Consider the following 16125-nt stretch of genomic DNA (forward strand, 5'->3'; position numbering starts at 1 on the left):
CATTGATAATTTCCTACCGCTTTGTCTGTAATTTGGTAAGCCCCCCTATTACTATGTTATCCTTCTTTTACTCTTTAAAATAAAAAAAGATGAGAAATTTATAAAAATTATTTATTCTCTCTGGGTTTTTCATTTAAGTAGATCTACCTTTAGTTGAAGGCTTCATTAATGACAATTTGCTGTTGATTATGTAGCTATTGGCAGTAGCTATATGTAGTAAATCTTATATTAATTATTTGTTGAAACTCGTATGAATATATGAGCTGATGGAAATGAGTTAAATTAAAATCCTACTTGTCAGTGTTCAACAATAGCAGCAGTAATTATTAGGATAGATTTTCATGGTGCTTGTGTAGCCGGAGCAAATATTGTAAACCCAGACTTACTAGCAATGTCTAAGAAGGGTGGAATCTGAAAAAGGTGTGAAACTTCAGACAAAGATATGGTCTTTCTGTACACCAAGCTAAGAAAGTCCACCTTTATAGAGGCCAAGTAATTTCTTGCTCCTTGAAGGCTCTGGAGACAACACAACCATACAGTATTTATACAGAGCCATGGGCCTGCACTGATCCGGCTCCCTGAGAACATGTGTCTTGGGTTACCAGTTGTCTGATGTGGTACTGTTCCTACGTGAAATTCTTCTTCAAACAGTGACTGGTAGTCAGATCTATGAAAAGGTGCTAAAGATCGAGAAGAGGTGATTTGCATGGTTATTTTTTCATCTTTAGACCTCTTTATCCTCCTTTGGTACCCAGTAGGTTAGCTACTTTGAAACACAGGAATCACAACATATAGAGTATGCAACCCAAGGAAGGGTAAGTGGTACAACTTCCTAAAGGGGTCTCATTTCCCAGAACAGGTGGGGGAGTGTAAGGCATGATTTTAGTCTCCTTTCCTTTGGCAGGACAACATACCTGACGCTCATAACTTCAAGGAGAACATGTTTACTTTGTCTCGTAGCTACAGAGGTTTCAGACCAGGGTCAGCTAGCTCGTGGCTGGAAGGCATCATGGAAGCACATGGCAGGGAGGAAGCAGACAGACAGGGAAAAAGCCAGAGAAGGGCCAGGGACCAGATATAGTTCCCAGCATATGCCCCACGACTCACCCAGACAACCCAGAGATGCGCTTTACTAATTTACTGGGCATCTCTCAAGCCAATCAAATTGACAATCAAGATTAGTCATCACAGACACTAAACACTAATCACTGAAATACACAGTCACCCCTTCTTCAATAGAACTATGGATAGCTTGTCCTGATAAATAACGATCAGTATGGACTCTCCACCTAAGGGCTGCCCAGGATATTTGCAATATCAAATATTCTATCACTTTCACAGGCTGTGTCCGAACCTGCCGACCCATGGTGGGTAAGGTATAGTATGGGGTGTGGCTGAGGGGATGAGCTCTTCATGGGGGAATGGCCAGCAGGAACAGCAGAAGGCTATACCTACCAGGGACCTGGGGACAGGCAACTGGCAAGGAGCGGTTCTCATCGGGGTGAGCTAATTCCCACTGCTCCCATCACTTGCATGTTCTCACCTAAGTGTCCTTAGGAAGGTGTGAGGCCCACTGCTACAGCTTTGTCATGGTGTAAATGATGGCATCCTTTCAGCAGCGAAATGCTCCCTTTCACGCCAGGTCTTCTGTCATGCAGAGGCCACACCTGAAAGTCTTCCGAGGTCCCTTCCAGAGAAGTTTGAGGCTTATATAAGTGAATGCACATTAATTTTTTCTTTGCTTCCATTTCTCCTTAACTGAATTGCTTGCTCTATACTCTGTTCAGCTTTATGTATTTTCCACTTAATACTATATCTTAGAAATCATGTACATGTACTAACTCCACACTGGAATATAAATATCATGTACTGCATACAGGTACTAATAAAAAACAATTAGAAATCATTCTTATGATTTTTCACAACAGCATAGTGTCCCACTGTGTGAATTATCAAAGGCAAAGATTTATTTATTTATTTATTTATTTTTTTGATCTTTTTGAGACAGGGTCTCGCCTTCCAGTTCAGGCTGGCCTTGAGCTCACTTTGTAGCCCAGGCTGGTCTTGAGCTCACAACGATCCTCCTGCCTCAGCCTCCCAAATGCTGAGATTACAAGCATATGCCACCACACCAGGCCAAAGGCAAAGGTTTGTAAGTGAACATTGTATTAGGAGTGCAATCTCAGAGACGCAAAAGTGAGGGGGGAAGGGATGTGAAGCAAAGAAAAGAAGATGGCAGATAAAAAAAAAAAAGTGTGCTATGAACTGACCACCACTCAACTAATTAATTACAGATCTCACAGGCTGAACTTCTGCATCTCAGAGTTCATCTGAGATAAAGGTCATTCATCCCCGGGTTCTCCTCCATCTCCTGGACTTGTATGGTCAAAATTTGGCTGAATGAAAGTTACCTATACAACACTTCCAGGGTATAAAGAATAAAGAGAGTTCCTCACAAGCTACTGGAGAGTCAGATGCCATATCCTATGTCATGGGGTTTGTCTGTGTCCAAAAGTTTTGAGAAGTAGCAGCAGAGGGGCAAGGCCCCCCAGTCACTGCAGGATACAACAGAACCCACAGGGAGGTGCTGTGGCTACAATGATGAGCCAAAGACCCAGAGATGCATCTTGGAGCACCACACAGAGAAGGGATCTGACACAGGGCCTGGCTCATTAACCCACAGTCTCATAGTGCAGTCCTTCAGTGGCAATGGTGCACCTGACCTTGATCACCCAGGTCCAACTTTCATCGCCTCTGAAGTAACCACTGATAGTCATAGCTCTCACTGTAAAACTCCTCTATCATTTCATATATTGCTTGTGAATTTGACTGCGGAATTTGTCCCCTTAGGGAGGCCTTAGAGCTTCCCAGAGCAACTCTCCCACCCCTTGGTAAACTGCAATAAGGCTGGATAAACATAATTTGCATTTGAGTAACCTCTGGAAATGAACAAAGTTCACCAACATGTTAGTGGATGGCTGCAAGTACCTCTCTGCCCATTCAAAAGCCAAATGTGAATGCCAAAGATGAAGGCAACACTGTGCCAACAAAAGTGTAATCTGGCTACCGACTGCCCCCTAGTGGTCAGGACGCATCAGTGCAGGTTTTCTAACCACTCAAGAAGAGTGTAGATTTGTGGTGTTTAAGGGAACTGAACATTGATCTTCCTAAAACTTTAGCTACATAGTGCTGAGGGACAACAAAAATCAAGAAAATAAGTTATGCAATTAATGGGAGCAATGGGCAAGGAAAATAAGGCAAACATGTTTAAAACGACTCCAACCATACACTTATAAAAGCAATTGTTAAACGGGGCATTTGTTTCAATATGCAGAACTCTTTGAGAAATTGAGTACTACGATGAAGCATATGACATGATCCATTTGAAATGGAGCTGTGCTTTATGCACCATTTTTATGTCACTGTCGAGGTGATTCACTCTTCCTTGTTCTAAGAGTGGGGGAAATGCTATTAAATCAGTAAGTACCTCTTGGCAGTATTTTCTTTATAATTTCATTGCAGCTACTAAAAAATGCTAATTTTAAATACATAAAGGCAACAAAGGAATACTTTGATTCTAAGCTATTTACATTCTTCTAGTGGTATTTAACGTAGATTTGATTACATGTCTGTGTTTATCTATGTGTGTACAAATGCTTAACTGTTTGCTCTGAGCCTATCCATTTAAAACACTTTCCATTCTATGTAAATAATATTTCACTTGGACAATATGTCCTTAAGCTGTGGAATACTGGAAGCACCAGAAGTTTGCATACCAAAAATGTTAAACTTTGTTTTTATAAAATATCTGCAAGAGTGTGGCTTACCATTTGAGAATTTCTCTATAAAAGGGATGGTGACTCCAGACAAACCGTTTCAATCCCAGGAAAAATTAAACTACAGACAAAAAAGGACAAAAGACAAGTTATTGAAATATGCATGCTTCTAAAAATATTACTTGCCATATTATTATTTCTAATTATTCTCTGGGTTCCCTAATTTAAAATATTTTATATACTATGACAGCTATAGATCTGCACATTTAATTTGAGTAACAGCACTGTTTAGTAAATTTTCTTGTTTTAAAATTCTTTTTACATTGATTGAATGCCATGTGGCAGACCCTACAATATATTAGGTCCATGTTATTTTCTGAAGACTTCCTGAATTTGCACTTCAATAAAGACCTTGCTTTCTATCATTCTGGAACTATATAGTTACTTGATAAATTTTTTGCTAAATTCCTAATGAAGATCTCCCTAGCTTTTTTTTTTAATCATGAAGCATCTCGTGGGCTATCCCAGCCTGGGCATCACTATTTTATCTTGGAGTCTGCTGTTTCTCCACTGGGTGAAGTGTTTTATTAAGTGTCAATTTGTAAAGTGCTCTCTGGGATTATCTGCTGCAAAATAATAGGAATGGAAACATATTTCATCATTTTTCCTGCCATAATAAAATTAGAAAGCACATTATATATCATCTGCTAGTAAGAGTGGATGAAAATTCCACGGAGTAACCCAGAGACTCCATTATACAGTTGCTCATAGACCATCTTAGCTTGATAGTTGTGGTCTTCAGGGTTTGATGCCTTCTTCTGTTGTCATTTAGTACAACAGTAGTTGTTATAGGTGTGTATTTATAACTGCATATATATTATATGTATATATATATATGTATTTGGCTTAAAATCTACTCAGAATCAGAGAGAGAGACTTAGCATTTTCCCTCCTACACTGTCTTCCTTGCCCCTTTCTTAAGCACAACTTCTCTCTGTTATTTCTTTGGGGGCTGTGCTGGGGCTTGGACTCAGGGCCTTCCACATGTGAAGTGCTGAGCTGCACCCCCAGGTCTTCCCTTGCTCTAATGAGTGCATCCAGATTTTCTATATCCATTTGCAAGTGAATATGATACAAATTTTTTTGTATTTTATTCATCTTACACACAAAAGCTAGCCGATGACATATACATTCCATACTTCATGCTTTTTCCTCCAGTGCGTAGAAACCATCCTTATTCTTTTTTGTAGCTATAATATCTCACTGCTTTAATGTGTGGATAAACCATAATTTATATAATCAGCCGCCTTTGAGGGAAACTTATACTCTTTCCCATCTTTTATTACTACTGCAATAACTACTCCTGTACATTATCATTTTACTTGTGTGCAGATATATTTAGAATACATTTCTGGAAATGGAACTGGGGGGACAACTGATCAATGCATTTCATCAAATGCAACTTTGACCTATATTGCCAGTTTGCTTTTGAAAGAGCCATACCAACTGACCCCGACACAGACTCTGCTGTTCTGTATGGCATTTTCAGCATCTCTCTGGAGATAGGAAACAAGAAATGATCAAAATGAATTCTATCTATAAATATTCATTCACTGAACAAACATTGACCTAGTGCCAACTATGCTGCACGCCTTCCTTCTAGGCCCTGGAGATACAGCAATAAAGAAAGCCAATATAAATCCCTTTTATGACATTTATCTTGTGAGACAGAAGAATGGATGACGAAGAATGGGCATGGAATGTCTTTCCTGGCATTTAAAGGCAGTGTCACCAAGTCAGAAGCCGTGCAAGCACCCCAAATATATAAAATTCAGGAGGGAGCCATCACAGGGAATGTGGAGAACTGGGTAGCACTGGAGGCTCCCAGAAAGACTGTAGGCACTACTAACTCTATCAGGTCACACAGAGAGAAAATGGCTTCTTAATGTATAAGAAAAACAAGAAATCCAGATTTTCATGTGATGTTTCCATATTTTAAATGTTGGGAACTAATTAAAAGACTTTAGAACACTTGGAGGTCAAGTTATTTTTTCATAGACATAGACAAATTTTTTTCTTTTGACACAGGGTTTAGTTATGTAGTTCAGGCTCTCCTTGAACTTACTATGTAGCCCAGGCTGGCCTTGAACTTGTGGTCATCCTCCTGCCTCAGCCTCCCGAGTGCTGGGATTATAAGCATGCACCACCATGCCTGGTGGGCATAGACAAATTGATCTTACAGTTTGGATAGGAAAATAAACATGCAAGAATATCTCAAAAAATAAAGCAATTTTTGGGATTGGAGACCAGCCCTAATATACATTAAAACATGTTATAAAGCCTCTATAGTTAAAACAGTGTGATACTGGTGCATGAATAGACAATCCAGCATAATAAAATCAGAAGTCCAGACGGCAAACTAAGTACATATGGATAATTAATGTACAATAGTTTTATTTTTATCTTTGCATTACTTGGGATTGAACCTGGGGCCTTCAGACTGCTACATCCCCAGCCTTTTTTATTTTAATTTTTAATTCAATTTTTTTGTTTGTTTTTGCTTTTATTTTCTGAGAGCATCTTGTTATGTAGTTCAAGGTGGTCTTGAACTCACTGTGTAGCTCAGGCTGGCCTCAAACTCATGGTGATCCTCCTGCTTCAGCTTCCTGAGTGCTGGGATTACAGGGGTGCACCACCATATCCAGGTGATTTGTAATGTTTTAAACTTTAACGCAGGGTTGCTAAAAAACACTGAATTACCCAGGCTACACTTGACCTTGTGATCCTCCTACCTCAGCCTCCTAGAGTGCTTTGATTATAGGCATGTACCACCACATCCAGTTTGTTTATTTATTTATTTATTTATTTTTGTCTTTTTGAGACAAAGTCTTGCTATGTAGTTCAGGCTGGCCTTGAGCTCACTTTGTAGCCCAGACTGGTCTTGAACTCACAACAATCCTCCTGCCTCAGCCTCCTGAGTGCTGGGATTACAGGTGTGTGCCACCACGCCTGGCCACACCCAGTTTAAAGATAGCATTGTAAATCATTAAGGCAAAGACAGACTTTTTAATAAGTGGCTGGGACAATGGGCAGCTATGGAACAAAAGCTATGGAATATAAAGCCAGATCCTTGTCTCACAAGAGAATAAATGGAGCAGAGTCTATATCCCTGTTTCTTATCATCTTTTTTATTTGGCTCTTTAAATTATTTATATTTTGGGTTGCTCATACTGGATACATCATTCAATATTTAACCTTCTTGTCTGATTTATTTCACCTAGTATAATGGTAGACTATGGACTTGGGAAGGGAACTTGGGAAAGAAGCAAAAGAGAAGAGGAGGGGGAGGGTAAGAAGCAGTAAAAATGATCAAGATGTGATACGTATACACCGATCTCCCAAGATGAATGTAATTACTGTGTATCACAACATATACTAATCACATTTTTAAAACTATAAATGGAAGCCAGGCGTGGTGCCGCACGCCTGTAATCCCAGCACTTGGGAGGCTGAGGCAGGAGGATCACTGTGAGTTCGAGACCAGCCTGGGCTACAAAGTGAGCTCAAGGCCAGCCTGAACTGCAGAGAGAGACCCTGCCTCAAAAAGACAAAAAAAAATCATAATAATAAAATAAATAAATAAATAAAAATATAAATAGAGCAGAGGTCTACAATGGCAGCACACAAGTATTAGAAGAAAACATGGATGGATTCCTGCATAATCTGGGAGTATGGAAAGGGTTTCTAAGTGTGAGTCTTAGGGCATGGCAAAGCTGGCTGGGCAAGTAGGTGCAACCTGTTCATTACAAGAGCCCGGACACACGCACAGAACAGTTCCCAAAGCCCCGCACACGGCCTTGCGAGAACTTGGGCAGCTTTTCAATAGGACGCCTAGACCTGATGTCAGTCTGAGGTGTGGGATCCCAGCACTGCCTCTGAGGACCCATTTGTAGAAGTTCTCCAAGGTTTCCTCAGGATGTAGATGGCACAAAAGGTCACAGTCACCGAGAAGAGCCCGCTAATGTGACTTTCATCATGACACCCCACCCTGTGCTCCCCAGGGTGTACTTCATCTTGCTTTCTCCTTTTCTACTCAGTCCAAGTTCACTCTGCAAAGCTAGTTTCTCTTTCACTCTCCACTTTTATTTTTTCAAACAAACTGTCACCATGTTTTTGCTTATTTCGGTTGAATTCTTTGTTCGAAATGAGAAGAACCTGGACTCCAACTCCAGAAGGAAACTAGGTAATGTTTATTTGGCAAGCCACTTTTAGAATGAGACTACCTGGTAACAAAACTTCAATGGCAATAAAAGAACAGATTAATTTGCTACTTAAGACTAAAAGGGGAGGTCCCAGCGCTTAGACCCATTCTACCAGTTAGTCCAACAGGAATGAGGGGGCCCGGGGCATACTCTGCCTTCTCCCTCTGGCCAGACTGTCATCTCCATGGAGGAGCTCCAGGTCATCATGACTATTGAGGAACAAGAAAACATCTTGTTGCTAGACACAGGTGCAAGTCTCTCGGTCCTTCTTTTCAATCCTGGCCTTCCTTCCAGCCATCACACCTCAGTGAAAGGAGTCACTGGTGAGGAGGTAATACTCTATTTTTCACAACCCTTAGGCTGTAACTACTTGTTAGATCTTTCTTGCGTATCTCTGTCTTCCTGAGCAACCACTTTGAAGATACCAAAGTATAGTACAACAACTATTGATAATCTCCTACCTCTTTTGTCTGTAACTCACTATTATTTGTCTATTTGTTTTCCTGAGAAACTATCTTGTAGATAACAATATGTAAAACAACAACCATTGATAATTTCCTACCACTTTGTAATTCGGTAAGCCCCCCTGTTATTATGTTATTCTTCTTTTACTCTTTAAAAAAAAAAAAAAAGACTAAAAGGATTTTTCTTGGTAAAATATACCCTAAACAAAATCAAAAGGCAAATGACAAGATAGAAGAAAGTATTTTTAATCTATGTCACAGATAAACAGCTAATATCCTCAATATAAAGAAAACCTTTTTTAAAAATGAGAAAGTCAAAATTAAAAAAAGAAACATGGGCAAAGATAAGTAATTCAATGCAGAAAAGATTAAAACAGGCCTAAGGCTACGAAAATGTTTAAATCACATAAGGCAAGTACAGATTTCATCTATGTTGAAATACGATTTTTCTCCTAGCAGACTGACAAAATGTTGTAACATAACAACATATTCTGTCTGTAAGGCTGTGGAGAATAATACAGATAGTACGATTGGGGATATTGAGCCATTCCCCTCTACTCGCTGCGGGGCCACTCCTCTCTACTCACTGAAACTGGGCAATGTCCTAAAGCCAATCCACCCCTTTGTCCTAAAATTTACTACCCAGAGGCAGATATAAGACAAACAATGACCCACCTGCACCAGCCTGCCCTGGAAAATTCCAAAATCCCAAACCAGGATGCCTGTGCATGTGACCCTCCTGCATGCCCTACAGTAACCTTTCTTCACCAGGAGCTCACTGAAGGGTCATGCACATGGACTACATCTCATACATCCACTTATAACAGAGTGAATTACGGGAAAGGACATGCGCAATAGACACAGCTGATGTGACTCGGCACCCTGTCAATCACATTGTCAATCATAGTCTAGAAGACCCAAAGGGAGGCACCCTAGACCTGGCACAACACTTTAAATCCCTAAACCCAATGCCCTTAGTGTGCCTGTTGTTTTCTTTTCACTAGCACAAGCCCATTCACTCCTAGCTTACTGATGCCTAATTAAACTTTGTTGCTTTTTCCTTACTTTTGTATGCTACTCCAATTCTTTGTTCTTCGTGCAGAAAAACAAAGAACTGACCTTGCTGGTAGAAATGCAGCAGGGTAGAACCTTTCTGGAGGAAAGTGTCAATTCCTAGCAAAACCACAAATGTTTACCTTCCACCCAGTCCTACAGAAATTTACCCTTAAGATCCTCTTTGCCGGGCGTGGTGGCACATGCTTGTAATCCCAGCACTCGGGAGGCTGAGGCAGGAGGACTGTTGAGTTCGCAACCAGCTTGGGCTACAAAGTGTGTCTCAAAAAGACAAAAAAAAAAAAAAAAAAAAAAAAAAAGAGATCCTCCTTCTCCACCGACAGAAAAAGTAGTTACTGCGACATTGTTTCTAATACAAAATTCTAGAAACAGTCTAAATGTTGTATCTAGAAGAGTGGCTGATACTATGATAAATCTGCCATGGAGTGTGTACTATGCAGTGGTTAAGAAAAGAGGAAGACCTCTATGAATTGTGATTTGGAGACTACATATTAAGTGGAAAAGGTGCAAATGACTATTATATGCTGCTTTTCTTGTTTTGTTTTGTTTTTGTTTTTCTTCCGGTACCAGGAATCGAACTCACGACCTTGCGCTTGCCAGGCAGGCGCTTTGCCACTGAGCTAAATCCCCAGCTTTGTATGCTACTTTTCATACAAAAAAGAGTTTAGGTAATTTATGACAAGGCAGCTAGCTAGGGAAAGGGTCTGAGATAGATGGGTGATCAGCCACATTGATAAGAATTAAAATAAGACTATGCAGCAAACTAGGATTTTTGAACTAAGCATGAATTTCCTCACGCAACTTGCAAGGCAGCCCCTCCCTAATAAATTCTGAGTTTGAAGGAACTTAAAATACAAAATAACGAGTTTTCCTTTGAAATCCCAGTTTCCTTTGACCCCTGCATGCTGAGGAAATGAGTAGAAAGCCTGAATCCCCTCTTATCATTTTTTAATTATTTTTTTATTTTTTTGTGGTACCGGGAATCAAACTCAGGACCTTACACTTGCCAGGCAGGTGCTTATGCCACTGAGCTATATCCCCGGCCCTCCACCTTGTCATTTTAAATGGGCAGAGCCCCCTGTGTCAGGTGGCCACTGAACAGTGGAGCAATTCCCGTGCTCTGCTTATCCATAAGCAGTCCTGGCCCAAGGGCCCACGTGGTGACCTATTTGGGACCCCTCCTCGAAGTCCAGAAGTTGTTGTCTCTTCTTCCAACAAAGGAACTAAATAATAAATGAACTTCCAATAAAGGAACTTCCAATAAAGGAACTACAGTAACCTCCAATAAAGGTTACTGTAGGTCTCTTCTTCCCTAACTCGCAACAACTCTCCTAACTTCCCCCGTCCAAGATTTTCACTCACTGACGTCAGGAGACTACAAACTTGATTTGTACAGAATTAACTCTTTTATGCAAGGAATGAGAAATAATAATATTCACACATATCTGCTATTTGTACAGAATAAAAACAAAGCAGAAACAGAAAGGATACACCAGACCCAAACTAGCGAGCTGAAGTGATAGCGCCGAAGCAGGGCAGAGAGGATGGTAATGGGGCTGCGGAGAGGCTCTAAGCCGTGATGCGTCTCTGAGGATACCCTCCTGTGTAGTTCTTACTTTTGGAACCATGTGATTGTTCCGTTAACTGTAATAAAAGGAAATAGGAGAAGGGGAAAACACTAAAATAAAACAGACAGAAAAAAAGTGATCCTAAGTTAGGTCTGGAGGAACTAACTCAAGTAACATACAAATAAGTTCTTGACAACTGGCAAAGAGAACTGTGAACACATATTGAACTTAATTTGGGGTGTTGTTTATTTGGGTGTTGTTTCTTAACTATTCTGAAGCTACTTTGTGATCATTCTAAGATCAAGTACTGGTATAAATAATATACTGTAGGTAGTGAGAGTCACAGATTCTTTCTATCAGAGAAGGAAATTATGGGGCTGGAGATTTAGCTCAGCGGCAAAGCGCCTGCCTGGCAAGCACAAGGTCGTGAGTTCAATTCCTGGTACCGGAGAAAAATCAAAAAAAGAAAAAGAGAAGGAAATTATAAAGAAGGCAAGAAGGAAAGATATAATGAGTCGTGTGGTGTTACGAAATTGATGTGCCATTATAAACTCATGGTTTTAGTAGGTTGAATATAGATGATTAATACAGATGTAGAAAGATAAAGTGACAGATAAATTTATATAGCTGCGTCTACCAAGTGAGCCTCAAACAGTGATGGTGAACCTCTTAGAGCTTTTAATGATAACAAACAGCCGGCTGCAGCACGCGTGCCGTACGTTCCTCACCACTGGCCTAGAATCCATGACAGTGCAATAGGAATGAGCACATCTAGTACCCAAATCTTGATTTCTAAATACTGTACTATTCTCCACTAAAAAGAACCAGGGTTCCTTTGGAGAGATAAATGATTCCAGAGCTGGAGCAAAGAAAGATCATATGAGGCTGGAACATAGTGTTATACCAGAGAGTAAGGAAGAGTTTAAAAGGGAATGAGGATATGCACATAAAAACCAACTTGATCAAACTTCTCTGATCAAACTAAGAAAACTGTTAACAGTAACAGTTTGAGTCAAGAATCATCAACAGATACTGAAACTAGAATGTAAATGCTTGATGAGAGTAAGGTATCAAAGTATCCCCTACACACACACACACACACACATACACACAATGCCTTTCAATTACAAAGGAAAAAAACAAAATTCCCATTGGAGAAACCTCAGAGACATTGCCTTAGTCAAATGATCAAAGTTAATATCACCAAAAAGGCTATCAAACAATATATGTCTCTGTTCAGATCATGCACTGGTGAGGCTACCATGTTACTTGTGGAACTTCCTTGCTAAAAATATACAACCTAAATCTAATCATGAGGAAACAGCAGACAATCTGTACTACAGAATAGTCTACAAAATAACTGGTTTGTATGCTTCAAAACTAGCAAGATTATGGAAAAGAAAAAAAAGAGAGAAAAACTGTTAACATTAAAGGAAACCACAGCATGAAAACAACCTTAAGTTGGACTCCTGACCAGAAAAAATAAATTTCCTCTTTTGCTATAAAGAACAGAATAGATCAACTGGTGAAATGAGAATAAAGTGTGTAGGTTAGATAGTAACTGTGAATAATTTTAATTTCCTGATCTGATCATTACTTTGTAGTTATATACGAGACTACAATTGCTTTTAGGAAAATCCAGTGTTTGGGGTAAGTGTGCAACCTGCTCTCAAATAAGTCAAATAATCTGAGGGAATAAAAAGTTAATATTTGGGGAATCTAGGTAAAGCATTTGTAAGAATTCCTTATTTTTACAATGTTTCTGTAAGTCCTTAACTACTATTCTTTTTTTCAAAAAGGGGGCTGAGAGTGTGGCTTACTAGTGGAGCACTTCCCTAGCAGAATACTTACGTGGTCAAAGTACTACCCCAAATTCTTATAAAATGCCTTTCACTTTGCATGAGATCCTGCATTCAAACCCTGGTACTGAAAGTATATAAATAATGAACAAACAACAAAACACTGTGAGAGTCTGCATTATACAGGCAAAGTCAGAACAACAATAAATCATGTTTACTACTGGGATGGGCTGCTGGGCTGGATCCACTTTGGGTTGCAGTCCCTGGTTTCAAGCTGTTTTTCTTAATTTGATTTTGAGTGAACCCTTGCTGATAACAACTGGTGCTGGTGTATGCTTTGCTGCATCTGGAACTTTTAAACTGGCTTAGAGCCAGTGAGGAAGCAGAGACCTCTCTTATATAAATAATCAATTTGACAATAAAGCAGTTAAAATCTGAAGGCAGCCCTAGTCCTCAGAGATGGAAACCAGCGGCTGTGGTCCAGACAGTCTTCCCTCGCGGAAGGCCTGCATTTCATTAGCTGCCTTGGAGAGGTGTGAGCAGTCTGGCCTCCTGTTTCTGGTCTCGGCCATACACAGAGCTACAGGGGTACCTCATGATCTTTCAGAGCTCCACTGTTGAAGAGAAAATGTTTGTATGAATAACAGGAAAAAAGAAACTTTAAAATGAGCGAACAAAGTTATGAGGGAAGGAAAGTGGATCTCAACATTGGAAAGAGAAATGTTGTTCTTGGCATACTGAGTCAGTTTCTGAGTAGGAAGGAAAAACCAAGCAAGTAGCAGGGCCTCCTTCAGGGACCCTGTGCAGCACGTGGAACGGTCACACCTGAGGGTGCAGCCCAGTCTTTCAGAGTCAGGAGCTGTGAAATCATACCCCCTCTCCCTTCCCAGCCCGCGACTGCTCTTTCTTGTTTATTAATAAGTACAAAGGCCAAGGGAGCACAGACAAGGAGGACCAAACTCAGAGAAGGAGGCACCCTTAGGGTCTGGGTCTTTGGGGGGCAGGAAAGTTACTCAACGTGGAAAGCAAGCAACAACATTCGTGACAGAGGGAAATACATTTGGACAAAGAAGGAGAAGCATGATAGATGTAACTTTGAGAATGTATGCTAATCTTTTGCCATTTCTTTCTCAGGTCAAAGGATATCAACCAGTAGATACACAGTGTTTCACTTCCTGGAGCCATGGAGGCCCAATGAGCACAGAGCTAGTAGATTCTGGGTTTCAGAGCTCGTTACTCAGAATGCATAAAAAGTACCCCTCTCAGCTCCTCACCATGAGCTGTTTGCCCCAGATGAACACATTTCCACTCAACCTGGAAGGTTTTGTTGATTATTATGTTTAACTCAGAATAATTTTCTAGACTTTTGACACTGCAATCTCTTCTTCAAATAAATAAAATTCTTTTCCAAGTCATCCTACTTAAAGTACAGTGTATAGTGGCAAGAGCTTAGAGTCAAGCTTTGGAAACTCTCTAAGCCCAAGATGTATCTGAAATCTTCAGCAGATGCTTCCTGGACAGACAGAAGCCCCAGGCATGGCCAGTCATGACCATCTCAGCTCCATACTCTAGTGTGTGCCTGACCAAGCCACGCAACTCACTGTCTGTTTCCTCATCTGTAAAAGGGCAGTGTGCATTGCTGTCTCACAGAGGGGTCATGAAGACTGGGTCCAGGGCTTCACACACCTCTCGATACTTTAGGATCTATCCAAAATGGGGAAGGGGATCTTCTCTACACCTCAGGAAATACCCGCTTCCTCACAGCCCTAATTGCAGCAGGGCTGAATGGTCCACCTCTGTCATGTGTGATGCAGGAGAACAAAACAAATTTTATATGCCGTGGCTGTTTTCTTCATTCTATCCCATCTAATGAGGTTGAAAAACCACCTTTGAATATAAAATGATCAGACTCCTTGGAACGCTGTGCTAGGAGACAGCACAGGGGAGAAAAAGGCCTCCTGGTCCATGTCCTGCATCCCTCTCACCAGTGATTGAACCCACGCTCACGCATGTGGATTCTCTTCTAGCAGATATGTTCAAAGTGTCGCTTCATCTACTCCACCCTAGAAATAGCCACCGTTGGTTACTCCACACCAAAGTTATGGTCTACTCTCAAGAAACAGATCCAGGCTGGGTGTGGTGGTGCATACCTGTAATCCCAGCACCCTGGAGGCTGAGGCAGGAAGATCGTTGTGAGTTTGAGACCAGCCTGGGCTACAAAATGAGCTCAAGGCCAGCCTGAAACTACACAGGGAGACCCTGTCTCAAAAAGACAAAAAACAAAAAAGGAACAGATCCAGTAAAGAGATGCATGTGTTTAGAAGGGAGTTCAGAGCTGTTTGGATAGCAACATTTTGGGGCCTGGATGCCCAAAGTGTGTGCTACAACAGGGTGAGCACACAGACTTCACGCAGCCGCCTGCCCCGTGTCTTGACAATTCCTCATCCAGTGGGGTAGGGGACAGCGGGACAGGGACTTGAATGAGGTCCTCTAAAGCACCAGGCCTAGGGCAAGAGCACTTGCTCAAATCTAGGGATAATCCAGGGATGGGATTGGACATCTAATCTGTAAATCAGCCCAACCGCTGACTGGCCAGCAACCTATGCAGTCACCTGGAACAAAGAGCTCTGCCCAGAGGGGATAACAGTGAACAGTAGACTATTTCCTCAAAGAAGCTGCCCCAATCTCTCCATTCACATGTTCTTCCATCACCTTGCCTTGCCCCTTCAAGAGGTAGCATCTATTTTTCCTTCCCATCGAATACAACCAGCACTTTGTGATTGCTTTGTTCAACAAAATGCAAAAATGACACTGAGTAGCTTCTGATATTTGATTATAAAATATGACATGGTTTCTACCTAGCACTCTTGCTCAGAGGACACATCCTCACAACACTCACCTACCCACCATGCCTTGAGGAAAGCTAGGCCACTGGGGAAATGACTCAAAATACAGGTTTTATTATTATAGTATTCAGGTATGGTGAGGCCCACATATCAGGCTATGACTGCCATTGCAGCGACAGTTTTCCAGGTGTGGTGGCACATGCCTGTAATCCCAGCACTTGGGAGACTGAGGCAGGGGTACTGCTGCGAGTTCGAGACCAGCCTGGGCTACAGAGTGAGTTTGAGGCCAGCCTGAACTGCACAGTGAAGCCTTGTCTCAAAAAGACCAAAAAAAAA

At 41.1% G+C, this 16125-nt stretch overlaps 1 long non-coding RNA gene across 2 annotated transcripts in view; it reads right to left on the reverse strand.

Annotated features, from left to right (window-relative positions):
- The window catches only part of LOC106148431, a 24179-nt gene that overhangs the window by 2746 nt on the left and 5308 nt on the right, over positions 1 to 16125 (reverse strand). Inside the window, exons 2-4 of one of the 2 annotated variants that reach the window (XR_001233861.1) lie at positions 3828 to 3897; positions 1544 to 1687; positions 107 to 997 (exon numbers count right to left, since the gene is read on the reverse strand). This is a non-coding gene — a long non-coding RNA (uncharacterized LOC106148431). Of the gene's footprint in view, positions 1 to 106; positions 998 to 1543; positions 1688 to 3827; positions 3898 to 16125 lie in introns of those variants that run through there. The other variant, XR_001233860.1, reaches the window with a different exon arrangement.

The sequence above is a fragment of the Chinchilla lanigera genome, unplaced genomic scaffold (assembly GCF_000276665.1).
Source record: "Chinchilla lanigera isolate Chin_1 unplaced genomic scaffold, ChiLan1.0 scaffold00020, whole genome shotgun sequence".
Taxonomy (NCBI): Eukaryota; Metazoa; Chordata; class Mammalia; order Rodentia; family Chinchillidae; genus Chinchilla; species Chinchilla lanigera.